Below are 14,964 nucleotides of genomic sequence, written 5' to 3'. Positions count from 1 at the left end.
GGGGGGGGGGGGGGGGGGGGGGGGGGGGGGGGGGAAGCGACGTAACAGTCCACTGGAGAGAAGAGCACAGAGGGAGAGTTTTCAGCTCCTCCACTCAGGCCAGGTGTCTCCATCCAAATAAACCACATCACTACGTAGCTGTATCTCCCACTGGCTTCTGAGACAATCCTGTACACAAAACTTCAGCCTCATATATTGTTCTCTGAAGTGAATTTTGGGCAAAGAGTAACAGGATTATAGTCCACCTGAGTGGAAACGCTGAACTTTTTTTTTAAGTTTAAATATCGCAAAAACGTTTTTCAGCTTGGCTAATGTTTAAAGCGAAAAATGGAATACAATGGTAGCAGACTTAACTAATAAATAACAACGTGCTGTACATGAAGCATGTGATGTAAACGTCACTTGTCACTGAAGTGATAGACGATAGCTCCAGGCAAAAACAACAGATCTGCTCGGGTTGATGACAAGACTGTAACATTCATTAAAATAAAGTAGTACATAACAAAAACAAAAATTCAATATTGTTTTTTTTTTTGTTTCAGGTTTGATGGCACTTTTTTATTTACGTCATCTTGTTGCCCTGTTGTCTTCTGCAATAGTCTAATGGCACCCAACTGGAGAATTAGTTCCACCAGCTGTTTATCCCAATGCACCCAACTCCTTATATTCACATTACAGTAGTGGATGGAAATGCACAGTATTGGGCATTTTCTTTTACCGTTATTCTGGAAAATGTGGTTTACATTTGCACCTCATTTGGATGGAAACTAATATCCTACATGTTGTCAACCTTTTTCAAAAACTAAGGGATCATCTGGTCACAGCCCAAAAATATATGGAAATCAGTTAAATGTCCTCAATAATAAAACCTAACCATGCAAATGTCGTGCAGCCAAACAATTGCACTATAGGATAAAAAAATCATATTATTTTCTAATATTCCTCTGTGGTCTTGTTTTGTTCTTTGTGTGGCTTTGGATGGTTTTGAGCAGTAAAAATAGGGCCTTAGCATGTTGTAGTTTTGGAGAAAGTTGGGATGGAACAAGGTGAGAAGTAGCGTTTAAAGAAATGACGGAATTTCAGTTTGCAGTGAACTATCCCTTTAAGTACACAAATGAACTGTGACATTCATAGGATGGGAACAGGCTATTTTCATGTGGTCATGTGTCTGCGTCTTAATAATCTCATTTTTGGTATATGAGCAAAATAACTCCCACACACTGATCCCATCCCAGCTCCAGCACATTCAAATGGGCCTATTCCTCCGCGCTTGGACACACTTATACACACATACAGACACACAAAAACAGGGCTGTGGCCAAGTGCTGGGGACTTCCATTATTATTGCTGCCAAGGTTTCCTAACATCTTCCAAAGAAGACTTGAGATAGAATAGGATCACAAAAACTCACACATAGTGTTGAGTTCTAAGAGAAGCCATCAAACACACTGCTGCCACCTCTACGAAAACCCCTCCAGCCAGAAAATCACGTTCTGCTGATCCGACAGAAATAAATGTCGCCAGGCGCAGATACAAGGCAACTATCTATTCAAATGAAGTGTGTTTTAATTTAAGCTGCTTTGCATTTGACTGTGGGGCGTCACAGCATGTGATGAGTAATCGCCTTTGATTAAAACACCTCCCCATACTTTAAGCTAAGGGCAGAGACTCTATCTATCTATCTATCTATCTATCTATCTATCTATCTATCTATCTATCTACCTACCTATTTCAATATACGTATATAAACACATTTGGTTGTAATTTTAAATTTGAGCAATGCACTTGGCGGCAATTCATTTCTACCCGTCAGTCCATTTACTGACAAGACTGTAGCTAGCTGATTTTTACAGCTGAACTTAGCTAACTAATTAAGCTAACATAAGCTCCTTTAACTGGTTAGAAATGCTGTTGGACTTGTTTTTTTTCAACTCATTTTAAAGTGAGAATATTGTATAAGTGGTCTTATAAATAGACTTGGTGGCTAAATGATAGGTGAATGGGGCTTTTTTCTACTTACGTGGATTGTTAATGATTTGCCAAATCTTGACCGTGGAGATAATGCTTGTTAGGTAATGGGCTTTTTTGGAGGACATGCTTACAATTGCATCTTGCTGAAAAACTCACACCTCTTTGACATGAGGAGAAGTCACAAGCTTGACAGACCGGCCATGCCTTGTTACAGCTGCTAATTTATGATTGGCCAACCACTGTTTGGGGGAGGGGGTTATTGAACGGCTACCTACACTAGATCAGTGCAATGTTATCATAACCAACATAAATGACAGCCAAACCTTTCGAAATTAAGACCCAAGTTGTAGTAAATGTGATCTATTCTTAAACAGCTTTCCTCTACTGTACATAGGCCACTGAAAGCTGTTCCTAATCAAATACAAGGAGAGGTGATGACCCAGCTTCAGGCCTCTCTCTCCCTAGGCGAGGGGGCTAAGGGGTGGGCCACATGCGAGGGATACTCGGTCTCCGGAGCTGTGGAGGTTGACACAGAGTCCCCACCCTGAGTCCAGCGGGTGTTTGTGAACAGTGGGCCTGTTTTGGAAGAGAGTGTCCACACCACAGCTGTTGAACAGTTCAAGGCGGGGAGTCCTTCTGGGCAGGGGGACTGGGCGGTAATGAAAATTCCCCAGGAGAGAAGCGAGGGGAATTCTGCGCTGTTATTTGTTATGGGAAAAAAGAGAAGACAGGGACAGGAGGGAAGAGAGAGAGCGATGTCAGAGGAGGGGAAGGAGTCAGAGGAGAAGACTCAGAGTGTGTGTGTGTGTGTGTGTGTGTGTGTGTGTGTGTGTGTGTGTATCTGCTCAGGTGGTCATGTGGTCCCTCCCAATGTAAATGAAAGAGAGAAAGAAGGGAATGAGGTGGAAAAGTAGAAGGAGAAAAAACAGGGGAAGACACTGTGTCAACAGGCGTTTCATCTCATAGAGACCATTTGCAATGCCAAGGGGTGTCACATTAAAACAAATATCCTCCCAACGCACAAACACAGTTTTCAACTTTAGCATCATTGACCTTAGCCTCAAGATATGAAGTTAGCAATGTTCTTATTCCAGTTGTACTAGTGCCAGTGTTTTGACCCCATCCTCTGTGCGTGTTTTTATGTGCACATATGCACACCCATGAGCTCCTGTTTATAATATGAGGGTTCCCTACTGTGTATATATTCAAATGGGACTTGGCAACACACACCGTCGTCATTCCTTCAGAGTCCAAACACTCTCACAACCCGCTCGCTCTAAACGTACACAGACCACAGTTAAAACTTCACACACACAAAGACACGCACACACCGCGTCTTTGCCCTTGAGTCACTGCAATAATTTAAAATTAATGCAAAGTAAGAAAAAAACAACTCGTCAATTGTATGGCGAGCAAGCTCCAAAGGCTACTTATCAGCCCAATGTGTTTCTACTTTTCTAATCTGCATCATTTATTATGGGCAAAACCAGAATAGGGAACACAGCCATGGTCAATATTATGTCTTGGCCTTGTGACTATTACTGAAAAGAACTCTGGTGTCCTAAACACACATGTACGCACACTCACACACAATAGCAGACACATGCTCACACACTCAGTTTGCTCCAACAGGCCCCTTACCAGAAAAGCGTTGTGTCTCCTTAGAAAAATATAGTTGTTATGGGAAAAGAGCTACAACACAGTCATTTTTACTGAACATAAAACATAATTATGTGGGCCTTCACAGAGACTTACAAGAGATGATAAAGAAAATACTGTGGCACAAATTAGACTGAACCACTTCTCCCTCTGCGTCTCTCTCTCAAACACACACTCACACACACACACACACACACACACACGCAAACATACACACACGCAAACACACACACACACAATTCACTGGGAATTAAAGGGACTAGAGGCCTAGTGAGATGCCTGGAAGGTTCCTGGAGGCGCAAATGTCAGAGCGTAGACACAAATAAACATATACGCATACACAAAAACACTAAGCCTAGAGGACAACCTTGATAAAACATAAGAGAGAGAGAAAAAATATTCTATTTAATTCCATGTATATGTATATATAAGGAATAAAATGTGTTCATGATACGGAAAATGCACGTGTGTGTGTGTGTGTGTGTGTGTGTGTGTGTGTATGTGTGTGTGTGTGTGTGTGTGTGTGTGTGTGTGTGTAAGATAGGGCTCTTAAAGGGGCCTGAGGTCTCTGAAGGATTAATGGTGGCAGGCCAGGCCGGGTAATCAGGACAGCGGATAAGTCCTGGTCATCCAGGCGTTGAGCTGAATAAACATGAGAGCCTGGTGATATCTCCTACACATTCACACACACACACACACAGACAAATACTCTGACACACAAATAATCCAACACATGCACACACGTCAACTGGATCTAGAAGGAGCCAGACTTGTTCCTGAGGATGATGCCAATCAGGAGACTATGTTGCATTCTCTCACACACACATACATGTATACGCAAACGGACTGACAATATTCTCCCTTATTGCCTTCCTTTGAAAGTGCTCCCTCAGGTCATTGAGTGAAACATGTTCCTCTGATAAGTCCTCACCATATGTAGACAGGGGAGTAAAAAGCATGCCTAGTTTAGAGGAAAGTAATTATGTGTCGCTCTCAAAGCTAAAAACTTAATGTCACATGTACTTCATATTATATAATCTATTCTGTGCTCCTGTATGGAGGATATATGTACAACTGGAATGATTTCCAAATTTTTTTACATTTAGTTTATAATTGTGCAATTAATTTTACATAATGTGGCCTGACCTCAGTAAATGAGCTGCAAATTGTCTTTTTGTGGATGCAGTTATATTTTGTATTTATGAAACTGCAATAAAGAAGTGCTTTTCCTTAAAAAGAGCTCTGGTAGGCCGTATTTGGTCATTAGTGTAATCAAGAGAATTCCATGGGTTACCATAGAGAGTAAATGACTCTTTTTACCACAGGCAACATAAGATAAAATAACTTAGTGCACACTTTCTACAGTTGAAAAACAAGCTGGAGACTATCTTAGAATGGCTGTGCTTGTTGTGGCCGCACGCCAAGGGTAGGTATGCAGCCCAATGGACACCATCTGCATGAACAACTTTTTTTTTTAAAGCTAGCATTTCAAGTGTGTGCCTGCATGTGTGTCTGTGTGTGTACATGTGCATAGTCGGAAACCAGGAGCAAATGCTTCACGCCAAATCGGGGGGACGAGGTGGGAGAGCAGGACATTCCTGTGAGATGACAAGCCATCACAGTCACACACCAGCACAGGAATGTTGGGTAAAGAGACAGGGTGGGTGGATGCATGGTGGGAGGTGGGGGTGGGAGGATGAGTGAGCATTGGGGGAGAGAGACAGAGGATGAAGAAAGAGTGTCACTTCATTAAACCAGTAGTCATGGGTTTCCAAAAAGGAGCGGAGGAGCTGCAGCAATTAGTTTGCACTCACTAAAAAAAAAGAGAAAAAGGGGAACAGGCAAAGAGATAGGGATACAGATAGAAGAAGAGTGAGAGAGAAGTGTGATGAGAGAAGGCTGACTTTTGCCCCCCATCACTGCTCTGCTCGCTCCCCCTCAGCCCACCCCTGCTTGTGGTTAACTCCAATTTCTGTCATGCAACAGAAAAACCACTGGAGGGGTGAATGAAAGAGAGAAAAATGGATGAAAACAAATCCCTGCATGTGCATGTCTTTTTGTGTGTTTGTGTAGTGAGTGTATGAAAGTTAGAGGTGGGCTCGCCATTACGACGACAAATGGCCCTGAAATGAGCAGGAGGAATGTGTCTGATGGCAGCATTAGGATATATAGAGGGCCAGCAAAGAGTGAGAGAGGAAGAGTGTGAACACTAGTGAATATGCGCTCCAGATGTGTCAGCCTGTCACGCTGCAAGTAAACACCCTTGCTGATGGACAGCTCAGGACTGGATGGCCTCACCGTCTTCCCCCCCAGGAGAGTGTTGGAGAGGGAAAGAGTGGAGTGGAAGGAGAGGAGGGGGAGACAGGAGCAAGTTGGGGGGGAAGCAGTGGGTAGAGGAAGAGAGGAGAGGGCTCCTGTGCTGAGGGACCCGAGCCAAAAGCAAGTCACCCTGAGGACCTGTGTAGCCTGGCAGGCTTGAGACAGAGAGACGGGAGTGAGAGGACACGAGAGTAAGGGAGAAAAAGAAGGGGGAAAGGGAGAAAAAAGTACACGGGAGAGGGTGAGAACGAGCGTGAGGGATAGCAAGGGAGGACTGGGCCTGATTGTTCCCCTCCTGTCCCTCCTCCATGTGGCCTCCAAGGGGGCTCCTGCAGCCTCAGCAAATTTCCGTCTGGCACAGACCTGCGAGCTCCTGGGAACAAACTGAAATATGAACTGCAAGAAGGGAGGATGAGAGGAAAGACGGAAAGAAAGTAAAGAAAAGAGAAAGAAACAGAGGCACCAAAAACGAGAGACAGACAGAGATCTAAGATGAGTGAGGAGTTGTGGTCCATCCCCTGATCTCCTCACGTAAGAACATGTAATTTAGTCTCTGACAGATTTAATGGGTGGGTTCACCTTAGTTACAAAAAAACACATACAGTATATACATTTTCTCACTTACCTCTTGGGATATGCAGCTTTGTGGATAGTTGTGTTTTATTTGCTCAGGATTTAATATTTGAGATGTTTGTCACTATCTAAATGTAATGGAGCTGAATGGATTTAGTTGTGGTTCTCAAACCCCAGAACAATTTCATTCAACAGCAGCATCTCTTCCCAGACATAGTGTCCCTGATTTGCTGGATAACACACTATGAGTAGTTTAAACGGGACCCTGTTTACAGTAATGTCTACCTGGTCTGTGTCCATTATATTGGGGGCTCAAAACTAGGGAAAATAAAACCATTGTGATTAATAATAAGCTTTCTTTTGAGTCAAATACTGATGCTGTCTGTAAAAAGATCAGGCAGCAGTTGCTCTCTCTAAGAAAGATTTCATTTAAGGTGTGCAATGCTCTTTTGACTGTTTTTTTAATTGAATATCTTACTGTCTAGTGGCTTGGTTAGGTAGCCAAATTTCCTTCAGAATAGTTGAAAACTATATGCATGGCTAGACACCAACAGATGTAAATGAGAAATGTGTGATTTGAGTGACGTGTCCTTTAAGGTAAATTTAGAAAAAAAACACAAACACAAATATGAGTGGAGAAAACAGCCACATGTTAAGATCCAATAGCTCACCTTGAGCGGGTGTACCTTTCTTGCACTCTTATGAAACTTGTACTGTGTAGTATTATTTCAACAGTTCTACTGTTATTTTAGCTGCACCAGACAGGAGCGCTTCAGCGGAGTGTGAGAGAGAGAGAGAGCGCATGATTGGATAACTGCATATACTGCGGTCAGGTGACCAATGCTGGCCGAGAGAGCACCCCTCTAGTGCACGATGGGTCGCCAAGCAGTCACCAAACCATGAGTATGTCAAGCATAGGGGAGAAGAAGGAAATGACTACAGCATAGGGTTTTGGCAATAATTTCCATTTTTTGTTTTTAGAAGGTTAAACAGAATGGTCCCATCTAATATTATAATCTAAAAATATTTTATGACATAGTTCTAATTTAACTGAGAGCTACATTTTGAAATTTGACAGTGTTATGAGTAGAGAAAAATGAAAAGAACTCTGTCTGTAATCATACACTCCAAATGTGATGTGTCTTGCAATCATACACTTCAATTGTGATATGCGACACATCCAATACACCTTTACCGAGGTGTTCCAAAACCACATTAGTCGATCTGCTAAATGTGGGGGGCTCCTGTGTACCAGATGCATTTGAGTCCCGTCAAGTGCAATGGAGCTCCTATCAGAAAGCAGAGCTGATGACACTACTGCATTAAGCAGCTGTCCACTCCCATGATCATTAGTGCGATATGGATGCAGCAGAGCAGTGAACAGGATGCTGGGATTGCTATAAAGACAGGTCTCCAGGGGGGAGAAGGCAGGGAGATGAGTCCAAACAACATCAAGTCACCGCAACCCTTTAGAGATAGGGTCAAAACTTTTACACGCACAAACAAACATAAAGATTGCATTCCTCTAACATCTTTCTGTGATAATCAAATCTCATTTCACTCAGCTTCCACAAATTCAGGACCACATGACAGCATCATGGGATAGAGGACTTTAGGTGAAATTGTTTTTTTATAAAGAAACAGAGCCACTCTCCTGTATCTTTTCTGTGCAGCAGTTCATATTTAAGGGCGAGTAGGTACACTGGTAACTCATGTGTTACTGACTTGGCTTTTGCACGCCATAGCCCTGTATAGCTTACAAACGTTGATTCAAGACGTGTTTTTTCCACATATTGTTGGTTGGACTGGTAGCAAAAAAGCCATATTCTACTTACTGTGCTTTGCTCTGAAAAAAACATGCTAATGTTACCCTCCTGGTTAGCAAGGTTAGCCAATAGCAGCCTTGAGGACCAGACCTGCTCTCAAACCATGACCGTGAAATATGAATTCCACGAAGCTTCGAATAACGCACACGCCTTTAAAAATATCTGCACAGCAGATTAAGGGGAAAATATTCCATCTACTAAAAGTATTTACAGCTTGAATGTCTGTGTATGCCTTTAGCATTTATCAAATTCTAACTCAGAGACATAACCTTCCTCTTTGAAATTTCCCACTATCTGGTCAGTAAGGTGCAATTGTAAGATAGAGTGTCTAATTAGCTTAATTATGAGTTTTAAAGGAGGGATTAACAGATAAAAATCAGAAGTGGGTGACGATTACAGAGGAGAAAAAGCAGATAAACTGTATTCTTCTAGTTTCATGGAAATGGCTGCCACTTGCAATGATCTAATGACTTAGAGCTAATGTCAGAGATGATGAGAAAATGATAATCAAAAAAGAAAAGAAATGGCAAGACCAGAGGAAAAGATACGGTACAGTATATATTCAAATTTTGTATTTCATTTCAAATAGCATATGGTTGGTATTATGCCAGAGCTGTATATGCTACGGTCAATGAAGAGAATCTGCTGTTTTCCCCACTGTGAGAAGCAAAGTCACACGGGGAGTAATTATCTGTGACGTGACAGACATGGCTTCCTACAACGCACACACCCAAATACACACCCCGACATTTATGCACGGCCATAAAGTCCCCGGTGCACAAATGTATGACTCCCAGTATGTGTATGTCTGTTTGTGTGGGTTTACTGAGCTATGGATGGGTTGCCCCTTAGAGCCATGGGTTGAGTGAATATTCTTAGCACGTTGGGACAGTCCACAACACAGTGCGTCCCTGTAGACCCCTGTCCTGCCTGCCTGTACCCTCTGATTTGGACAGAGGGCAATCAAGCAGACCCAGTAAACAATACACAGCGAGGCCATGAAAAACCACAGTAGCTCCTCAATGTATTCCTCTCATATCACTAGGGACACCAGTGTTTGTCCAATCACTATGGAGTCAGAGAGAGGCAGTATGGAGGGTCTATTAAAGTAATCAAGGATGCTGGTTAATGGCCAGTGGAAGATAGGCAGCGGGAGATGACATGCTGTACAGTGCTTTCATGGAGCTTCTTGGGGAACACCCATTCGATTGATGGCCCATAGGAAAAATATATATGTAGTGGAGTTTCAATGGCTGCTTTTCAAAGGCATGTTCTTGTTTATTTTATCCTGGGAATGCCTCCAGATATCTCTGAGCCGAGGGGCGAGAGCAGAGGGGGCATCTGAGGCCCTTCATGCAGCTGTCCTGAGGAGGGAAAGTCCCAACTCTTTTAGGACATCACACAGTGACCCTCATTGGTACAAACGATGAAAGAGAGGCTGCAGATACTCAGGCCCACACACAAATACAAACAACTTATGCTGTTTCACCTGTGCTTTATGGACACAAAGTTTGACATGGATAGTCAAGGGTTGTCAGAAAACCATATTTCCACTGAGACAAATGTGCCTGACATCTTCATTGGCGTCTTAACTTTCAGAACATAAATGTCAAAGAACTACTAAAATAAGGTGGCATTTAGAGGTAAAAACCACAAATCATCCAAACTAAACAGCAAATCAAATTGTTTGTCAGTGCTCTCCAAAAAAACAAAAACTAACTTACACTAACAACCTTATTGGTACAAATGAGCGTTTTCTGATGGTCAGGTCCTAACATGGTTTGTCAGCAACTTTCCAAACCTGGATCTGTTTTCTGATCTATGGTTAATAATTGGGAAAGATTTTGGTTGTCATGGTTGAAAGAAACAAAGTTGACTGTTGTTAGAGGACTGGATGTGGACTGAAGTTTGGGGTGTCAAAGTCAGATGCTTTAAGTCATTGGGGTGAAGGAATAATCTCCCTCTCTACCACCACTGATGTAGCCCTTGCAATTAATCCACAACAGCTCAAATTTTTTCTTCCCAATAGGCTTAGGTATTGTTTTTTTCTTTTTCTGATATCGGTGCTAAAGCGACTTTTAAAACTGTGTCAGTGCCTGATCCGATACTTTTTAATAAAGTTTAAAAAAAAGGGTACTAAAAAACAGTCAGTGACATTAAAGAACGTCTTGTTTATTGCTAAGTCCATATGGTCAAAATTAAAGATTTAATAACAATGTAATGACCATAACTTATTACAATAATTTATTTCACCAGTAAATTGCTGGTGAACAACAAAAACAAGTGCCAGATGGGAAAAGGGTATTTTTACAATAACTTTGAATGCACCACAAGGCTACCTGTTTTAAGTGAACGCACCGTCTGCTTTGTTTATTTGCAACAACGGCAGCTGCTGCGCTGCAGAGCGGACTGTTGCATCCCGGTGTTGGAATTTTCTACAGTGAAATTCAGTCACACTTTACACTGTTTTACGTTAGCTTTCAGCATTTTAACTGTGTTTAACCCTCATGTTTTCAGTATTTCATCACAAAAAAGGTGCCTTTGAATTAAGCACTGAAAATGTCCACATTAGAAATATCAAAGCACTTTGGAAAAGACATCAAAAAAAGCACCCACATCATTGAAAAAATGTTGCAAAAAGCAATAATAGTGATTCATGGTTGACGGGAAGACAACATAAGGGTTAATCCGAATGTAGTATAAAGTCAGGCACCAAAATAAGGCACCAACATTTTTGTTATTCATCTCATTACCATTTACGTCAACACCGGCGTACCCAACACTACTTCCCAATCAGTTCAGGGCCCCATAAAAAAAAAAAAAGTTTACAAGTTTACAAATTGCAGATAAATAAACAGGGCTCCTTCATGGGTCACAATGATTAGCCTCAGACCAGCCTCAGATTGTGGATTCTCAGTAAAACATCCCTGAATAAAAAAAGGTTAAATAAACTTGTTGTTTAAAGTCTTTAAATGCTGTCACAAATAACATATTTAGAAAAACAAACATGGATGTATGAAATGAAGTGTAAATGACAACAGTGTTTTGCCTATAAAACTATAGAGAGAGAGAGATATTTAGCGTAGCCTGCAGATTCTCACTTCTTCTTCTTCTTTTTGACTTGCTTCCTGCAGTTCAGAATCTGCAACACTTTTTTCCTGTGTCAACCACAGACGAGTAGAAGAAAATCTTTTCTATTGTTCCACTCTATAAGACTAGCTGTGAAAATGACTAAATAAAATCTGGAGTATCATCTCCAGACCAAAGTAGAGGAAAGACTGTTCTTCTCACATTACCTACTGCTACATTGGCAAATGATTAGGCTGCTGAAAACATCTCATTATCAGTATTTATGAGGGAGTGCGCCAGTCTGGGTAATGACAGCTTTACTCCAAAGTGGCACTCTCTCTCTTCCCCTCTCTTTTGCTATGTGCACACACTATGTGCACACACCCTCCCACCCGCCCCCCCCCTCCCATTCTCTGTCTTACACACACTCTGTTTATTTGTATGCCTACAGGAAAGATATAAATCATGCAGATATAGATAGATTCAGATACTGTAAATGTTATCTATCTGTAGTACATCAATGCATTATTCTCTCCCTCTCTTACCCTGACCCTCCTTGCATGAGCCACTTTTAAAGAGAGCTTTTATTCCCTGCTATGTGTGTGAGAGCTTGTCTGAGTTTGCATGTGTGTACCACCATACTGTAAGTCTATCTTTGTGAGAGATACTGTGAGTTTTAAGTTTTAAAATTTCAGACATTTTTGCCAGACATCGTTTGGTTTGTGAGTTAAAGTGTTTAGAAAGAAGATTGTATTTAGTCAGTGAGGGTCCCAGCATGTGACAAAAGTGAGTGGACATAGGTATGTGCATGTTAGTTTGCTTATTTCTTTACCACAAATTACGTAACATTAGCTCCAGCAAGATTATTGTATGAAGCTGTATCCATGTGTAGCCCATAAAATTATGTTCCCATGCCATTCAACAAACCTGCATTCTCAATTACGTTTTGAGGGGAACGTTTATCTGTCCCGGATGACGTTTGTCTTTGACGTGTCACAAATATATTTGTAATCAAAGTCTGCTTACGTACGAAACTGAAATAAAACAATAAAAAGGAAAATGGCTGACTCTCTTCTTACCAACTCTCGTTTTTGCAAACAAAAAAACTAGCAAAGACTGAGTCACAGATCGGTTACCCGTGCTTACTGTTAACACTTACTGCCCCTTAAAGCAGATCTGTGATTTGTAATTTTGGGCTATATAAAAAAAGAATTTGACATTGACACATTCTTTGTTTTAGTACAGCCAAACACAACTTTCAATAACATGTTTCTCTGTTAAATAAGAACAATACGAAAATATGTAATTGTAGCTTATATATGCACGTCTGTACTTTGACTATAAACGTAATTATTATTTTACACATGCAAACTTCTCAGATAACATAAACATGAATACAGAACTATGAGAACACCTGTATTATTTGCTCAGCTACACTGGCATTCAAATGAGCACTTAGAAGCAAGATTAAATTGGCTTTATATTTATACATCAACGTTTTAGGAAGCCTTTTATTCCCCGTCCACATCACCATGCAACACCAGCGTTTTTAGGTGTACCTCAAAGCTCAGTTTTGGGGTGCAAAAACCTTAGTTTGAACAAAAAGGCAACAGAGATTAAAATATACTTTCTTAAATCAAATCGTCTCAGTGTGGACATTTACCACACTGTTGATTAGCATACCCCCTGAGGTCTGTCACAATCTAAACTTCTTTGTTGGATGCTTCAGTTTTAACTTAGCAAACTTGTTAAAATTCTGGTTTCAGTCACTGATACATTTTATTTCTCCACTAATCATTTTTTTCATCTGTAGACCCAACCCGAGAGACAGAGGAGATTTCTTATTAGTTTGGATCCTGTTGCCTGAGGGGCCAGACAGCAATGAGATATTTGACCAAACAAAGAAACCCAATATTTCATCCATCGATTAGAAGGGCTGAGCACCATATTGGACACATAGGTGGCTACAAAGAAATTAAAAAGCCGCAACAAATAAATGGAAGAAATCAAAACTGGGGCATCTTAAATGTCTTTGTCTCTCTGCCACAAGTTGAGCGTCTGTTTGATTTTTTGTATCCTCCAGGTTGAGGGTGTGTTGGCTGCCTGAAGAAGAGGTCACAATAGTATACGTGTGTGGGCCATGAACCCAAGATCTCTCTAGAATGAAATTGGTGATTTTTTGCTGCTTATGAGTGATCTTTAGTGTACAGACCTTTAAACTTGTTTTATTTACAGCTGTGATGTTTCTTTTGAGATCATGCTGTTTATTTCTCTCTTAAATTATTTGGATATCTGGGGTGTTTGATACTGTGGGGCATCTCATTTGCATAACATCAGTATATACACTCAGTTGTCAGTTTATTAGGTACACCTAGCTAAAACAAATGGAATCTATTACAACAGTCCTACAGTAAATCTTGCCGTAATGAATGTATATACTTTGTGTTTATGACTTGGGTACTTATTTAGTCAACATTGTAAATACTGCAGTGATAGCTCCTCCAACATTAGATTTCATCAGTGGGCATGACATCTCTTGTCTTGCACCATATACTGCACCTTGCTTACTTGCTAGGTAACTATTAGCTAGCTATGTTCCACACACAACCTGATGTGTTTTATCCAGTGACTGCCGGTCTTTTCATCAGCCAGGGAGCTAACAAACGACACCTGTTACTTGTGTGAGTGCATCACCGTATGAGACACACGGGCATCATAGCTTTAGTGAGAGAGAAAGTTGTGTCACTTACACGAAATCCTGGTGTGTAGTTTTACAACAAACTGTGACTTACTTGACTTCCAAATTGTAATTGTAATTCATGGCGCAATTCCAACAAGACCACAAAATTATTCCTCCTTTGCCTTTCACTACCATATTTATTTTTTCAAAACAAGGTCACAAAGTGGTTCACCAAAAGGGGAGGGACTTCGTCTCTCTATACGGTAAGAGAAAGGGTTTGTAATATCATTTAAATTGATCCCCTATGAAAAAGAGCCAACGAACGTTAGCTAGGCCCTGTCAGTGACTGAGCAGGTATTGATAATCATGAACGAAAATGTTGTGTAGTTGAAATTAATGCTAGTGTTAGCAAGCTAAGCTAGTAACACACCACTTAAGCTAACAACACATTTCCCAGCAACGCCACCTCTAAAATGTCAGTCAACCACTGCAGTGGAAAAAAAGGCGAGAGGCCAAAAGCTTTAACACAAATATGTCCAAATTATAGTTTATGTCTGATCTCGACTTAAGCATTTTTTGTTAAATTACTAGATATTGATGACATTGATTGTACATTATATGTAATCTGTACAAAAACTCTATTACTGTAGAGATGAACAGACACAACTTCACAGCTACCTTTCACAAAGTGGCAAAGCTTTCTTAATTTCATCTATATTTAACTTTGACATGAGGGAATGAGCATGTTTGTGTTGTAAATACTAAGTGTGCAGGCTATAATATGAATTGGCTGCAACTGGATACATGTGACTAGGGGGCAAATGGATCTAATGGTAGTCTTAATGCTGGCCTTGAATAATGAGGCCT

At 40.9% G+C, this 14,964-nt stretch overlaps 1 protein-coding gene and 1 long non-coding RNA gene across 2 annotated transcripts in view; both read right to left on the bottom strand.

The window, feature by feature from the left end:
* bnc2 (basonuclin 2) overlaps positions 1-14,964 on the bottom strand; it is a 158,918-nt gene that overhangs the window by 130,702 nt on the left and 13,252 nt on the right. The window lies entirely within an intron of this gene.
* On the bottom strand, positions 10,499-14,008 carry LOC117957360. The gene is made up of 3 exons (XR_004659485.1): positions 13,998-14,008; positions 11,242-11,245; positions 10,499-10,852 (listed from the first exon to the last, which is right to left on the bottom strand). It is a non-coding gene; the product is annotated as an uncharacterized LOC117957360 (long non-coding RNA).

This window comes from Etheostoma cragini, chromosome 2 (assembly GCF_013103735.1).
Source record: "Etheostoma cragini isolate CJK2018 chromosome 2, CSU_Ecrag_1.0, whole genome shotgun sequence".
In the NCBI taxonomy this organism is placed as follows: Eukaryota; Metazoa; Chordata; class Actinopteri; order Perciformes; family Percidae; genus Etheostoma; species Etheostoma cragini.
This window is presented reverse-complemented; position numbering and strand designations above follow the sequence as displayed.